We start from the raw sequence: 6,000 nt of genomic DNA on the forward strand, positions 1-6,000 counted from the left end.
ACCATTACATAGAGACAACGACCATTACATGGAGACAACGACCGTTACATAGAGACAACGACCATTACATAGAGACAACGACCATCACACAGAGACAACGACCATCACACAGAGACAACGACCATTACATAGAGACAACGACCATTACATAGAGACAACGACCATTACATAGAGACAACGACCATCACATGGAGACAACGACCATCACATAGAGACAACGCCCATTACATAGAGACAACGACCATTACATAGAGACAACGACCATTACATGGAGACAACGACCATTACATAGAGACAACGACCATCACATAGAGCCAAGGATTAAAACCTCACCACGTTCTATATGATATATCCAGTCACATCGGCATAGAATATTGTCAGTATATACATTATAGTATAACACTAAACACTATATTCACGTTATAAGGTAACACAAAAATACGGTCATGTGTTACACATGATTATCATGAGATGTGATACCGAGGCTTGGGCTGGAGATTTTACATTTGTTTCAGCTGTAGGCCCGAGTCTCAGTGACAGCCGTAACGTTATCACGTGGAGCTCTTTGTTTACATAATTTTATTATATTGACATGTCTCCATACGAGGATGTGATCATCTGCTTTTACGGTTTTCATTTCAGTCAGGTGTCACAGGTTACTTGTGGTGAGAAGACTGAAGAACATGATTTCCGTGATACAGTCAATAGCTAGTATACAGATGTGTTTGAGAAATTCACATGGTTCACTTTGGGGAAATGCACACCAGATGTATCAAGTCTAGTGAAAACTGTGTGTGATAAAGTAATCTTTGACTTAGGTGCACTGTGTATGAAACTAAAACGTCTTCAAATTGTCGCAATTCACAGCCTTTGTTCGATAAAGAATGTATCTTTCTCAGACATGAAAAGATTTTATATGGTTTGGACATTGTAGTGACAATTTGCACGAAACAAGTATATGGATTATTAAGATAAACTACTTTCAAATCACCGTAATTCTCAGCATTTTTAAGTTTCTAGTCTTTTAAATCGTAACACATTATTCCAAATATCACTTTAAATTGTTGGTGTTTCCGTTTTCAACAGTTGTCTCATAAAGCAACTACAAGTAATAATAACTCTGTATATTGTAATGTTGGCAATACGTATGGTGTTGTTGAGTACGGTATCAGTTCAGTCAACAATTACACTGGCAAATTATATAATCCATATATAAGCTGTATGTTACGGCAGTGACATTGTGACGGTATATAATGTCACCGTCGTAATGATCCTATCACAGCCGTGTTCTTCTACGTCAGACTCTTCAGGTGCATCAAGACAGAAGTACAGCAGAGTATTTTTGTTAACAACCCTGCCTTAATAAAAATATCAAATGTATCACAAAGTGATTGTTTGTTTCATTACTGATTAATGGATTAAACCATTACAGACTGAGGTGATCAGTATGCTAAAGTGTGTGCAGTCAACCACAAATGTTGTTGTTATAAGCTGTGGAAGTTTTGGGATGAGGAAGTTTTGGGAGGATACCAAGAAGTTGACATTCAGGTGTTTGGCTAGTGGGAAAATTGTATAATCGCATTCGTAACGGATACAGCACCATAGATAAAATCTTTGCCTTACAATTTGTAATTGTGCCGTATGTTCAAAGGAATATAATTAAATTATATGCGGATGGATGTGGAAAGGGTTTTGTCGCTTCTTTTATAATCATTTTAAAATTTTAGACTACGTGTATGTTAACAGGGATACATTGTGGTGTACAATAAGACTAAGAGGTAAAACCCGTGAAATGATGTTCTTCAATCTATCTACACCAGTGTCATAGCATGTATCAAGTTTAACAATGGCATATCTGATTTGGATTTTAAATGTTCACTTGGTCTACGTCAAGGGTGTATGTTTAGTCCTTTTTTAGTTCTTTTGTATTATCATTATGAATCAACATAAAAAAACTGAATGGTCTTGTACGTTAGGAGTTTCAGTTTATTTCTGACATTATATTTGGTTTAAAAAGAGATTAGGTAAATGGAAACAAGTTGTTCTGAATTTTCCTTGACTGTAAATACAGACAGAGTGTTTAGTAAGCCTTTAGTTTTATTATTCTAAAAAGGTAGTCGGTTTTCTAAATATGGAAAATGATTTCATGATTTTGTACAAGTTAAGTGTGGTTCTTTCTATAAATATTTAAGGCCTTTATTTAGTAATTCTTTATCATGGAATAAACACTTGGAGAATTTATATCTACCGGCGACACAAATTACGTATATTTTTTAACATTTACTATTTGAACTGGGTATATATTTACGGCACATGTAGTAAGGGGTAAACTAGGATGTTATCCAATGCATATATTGCGTTTGAGAGGTGTGTGAAATATTGGTGTAAAATAATGAAAATGCCTAATCGTCAAAACTTTATGGTTGAAACAATTTCAAACAATGACTTTGCAGAAAGATTAAGTTGGACTGGGCTTCTCAGCTTTGTTGAATGGTGCGAACACTTTTGGATACGTTATGCTTAAACCTGCCTTTGGTGTCGAATTACTCGCATTGCCTCCATCTCGAATAACAGAAGAGCCTTTGCTACATTTAGAACAAAAGTTCGCAAATTGGCAGATATATTGGGGAATACAGAAAAATAATAGTGTATGATTTGTAAATTAGCTTAATAAATAGATGAATATAATTTTGGTTTAATTTGTAACAGGTATTGCTCATGGCCCATTGTACAGCAACTTGAACGTGGTTGTATATACTCATGACAAATTGTACTGTTACTTCAACGTGCCGCCTCCGTGGTGTCGTGGCTAGAGCGCCCGAGGAAGGTCGCGGGTTCGATCCCCGACCGCGTCATACCAAAAGACTGTAAAATATGGTACTTGTGGGTCCCTGCCTGGCGCTCGGCATTAATGGGTACAACAAGGACTGGTCGGCTCGGAGTCAGTATAATGTGTCTGAGTGGGGATATTCATGTTTCACTGCGGCATGGTATCTCAGTGATCTGGCACTATAAAACCAGCTTAAGTCTGGGCTAGTACAAGCAGCCACACATACACATACACACGCATGCACGTCGTCATATGTCATATACGCGACGCTAAACCCCATTTCACCTTAACTCACATCACTTCCACGTGGTCGTATGAACTCATGAGTCACTGTCCTGTTATCCAGACAGGATAATCACTTTACTCGTGAATTCAAGCAAATATCTGATACATAAAATCATGTTGTTGTTATTAAAAATTTCGTCAATACACTGTCTAAAGTTCGTTCGATTTATCCAACATCTCGTCGACCAAGACCCATTGACACATTCAACAGACACCCTGAGAAGCTATGGTTAAATTCAAAAGTTATGAATTTTGAATCGACCGTTTGGACTTTCAGAAGTCCATAAATGTCACTGAGGATAGTCAAGACTGGGTTAGCTTGCATAGTGTTCTGTGTCATCAAAGTCTATCCGGTGCCGCCAACATCCGTGGAGAATAGTCACTCTTCAATGTAATACGACCAGCAATTAGGGTTTGGTTCGTGGTGGCTGTTGTTTAACGCCGCACTCAGCAATATTCCAGCTATATGGCGGCGGTCTGTAAATAATTGAGTTCGAACCAGACTATCCAGTGATCACCAGCATGAGCATCGATCAACACAATTACGATACGATGAAATGTGTCAACCAAGTCAGCAAGCCTGACCACCCGATCCCGTCAGTCGCCTCTTACGACAAGCATGGGTTTTTAAAGACCAATTCTAACCCGGATCTTCACGGGTCAGCAGTTAGGGAGTGCCTTGAACACGCCATCAGTACAGCTATTAGGCTTGCCGGCTTGCCGGCTTGACATGGTGGAGTATATTCCGATACTAATCAGATCGTGGCATGCAACGAAAACCTTCCAGTAGGACTGGTGCAGGAGGTGAGGGCATAAAATATGAAGTGCAATCAACTCAGTTGGATCTAGCCGGAGGTCTGTATTAGAATATACAACTTATTTCCACTCCTAGAGATGAGGCACAGACCGTTTTTGAAAAACAACTCTTCTTTTATCTACTCCCTTATATTCGTTCGTGTACACAGTAAACTAAAATATGTACTACTATATCGTATTTCCCACAAACCTGGGGGTGGCTGTTGCCAGGGTTGCCATGGTTGTGGGTGTGGCGAGGGTATCCATGGGTGTGGTCTTGGCCAGGGTTGCCATGGGTGTGGTCGTCTCCAAGGTCCCCATGGGCGTGGCCAGGGTCTCCATGGGCGTGGCTGTGGCCAGGGTCTCCATGGTTGTGGTTGTGACCAGGCAGACCAGGGTGTTGTCGTTGGTGTGGATGTGGGAGTGGTTGTGGCTGAACCAATGATGAGAGACATATACACGAATAATACACAGAAACAGATACCCTCAAGGTGAAGTGAGTGGGTATGGTTTTACACCGCTTTGAGTAATATTCTCGCTGGGACAACAGAATTGATTGATTGATTGATTGACTGAAGTATGAAACCAACCAAGTGGTAACGTCACAGAGAGAGAGAGGGTAGGGAGAGAGGCATACGCTTGGCGCTTGGCTAAAGATCTCCTGAAATCTTTAACGCGACCTATTTCACCACACCTTACCTCTTGCAACGAAATGAAATAACGTATATGAATTTGGCATCTCTGTAACCGGTTGGACCAGCAAGGTCGTACGCTTTATGTTGTTATAACTACTCTCAGTCCTGCTAGTTTCACTGTTCACACACAAAACCAAAGAATACATGCAAAATCTTCACCGAGTTATAACAGCTAAGACACACAGCTCATTCACTGTGGGTGCAGGAGGTGGGTTAAAGGCTGTAGTGGAGGAAATAGTCATTGCGGCGGATCAAGCACTGAGTTGACATTATCTAGCTCCACACAGAACCATCACCAACCTACAACAATTGGCTATCCCCGGAGTGTCATGAGAATGAACAACTCGCTGGTTATAAACTATGGCTTGCTTTCAGACAGGTATTTGAAGCCTGGTTAGTTGTGTGTATCACAGACCAAAATGACGTATACTATATCAAACACACACACACCTGTCGTTGTAGTAGTCGTCGGTGTAGTTGAAGTTGTAGCTGAAAATAGCGTTGAACACATGATGAGAGACATAAATACAAGTGGAAGACATTGGAACTTTGATGATTAATGCTTACACCAACGTACCTTGTCTGCCGTAGACGGTCTTGAAACTGACGTATTGTACCTCGTTCAGTAGGTTCCATTCAAAGGGAGCGCATCACTCCTTCCCATCCCTAACCCCCACCCCCACTCCCACCCTCAAGGTGTTGGCTGCCAGTCGCATCCCAGTTGACACCGGCTGTTCCATCATTTGCGGGCTGTCCCATCAATGTTGTTCTGCTCGGGGCGTGTTGATGTCGATCGTTATATATTATTTTAAAAGATATTTTACGCAAAAAGGGTTGATAAGTCGGAGAAACCACCCCTACTCGGGTTTACTAGAGATTGTGAACACTGAGAGTCGTGGTTTCTCCTATACATAAACTATGGCTTGCTTTCAGACAGACATTTGTTAAAGCCTAGTTAGTTGTGCGCATCAAAGTGAGTGAATTGAGTGTTACGCCGCACTCAGCAATATTCCAGCTATATGGCGGCGGGTGTATCATAGACCAAAATGACGTATACTATTTCACACACACCTGTCGTTGTAGTCGTCGTCGGTGTAGTTGTAGTTGTAGCTGAAAATAGCATTAAACACATCATGAGAAACATAAATACAAGTGGAAGACCTTGGAACTTTGATGATTAATGCTTAAACCAACGTACCTTGTCTACCGTAGACGGTCTTGAAACTGACGTATTGTACCTCGTTCAGTAGGTTCCATTCAAAGGGAGCGCATCACTCCTTCCCATCCCTAACCCCCACCCCCAAGGTGTTGGCTGCCAGTCGCATCCCAGTTGACACCGGCTGTTCCATCATTTGCGGGCTGTCCCATTAATGTTATTCTGCTCGGGGCGTGTTG

This window comes from Haliotis rubra, unplaced genomic scaffold (assembly GCF_003918875.1).
Source record: "Haliotis rubra isolate DU_JTF1 unplaced genomic scaffold, ASM391887v1 Scf138, whole genome shotgun sequence".
NCBI classification, from domain to species: Eukaryota; Metazoa; Mollusca; class Gastropoda; order Lepetellida; family Haliotidae; genus Haliotis; species Haliotis rubra.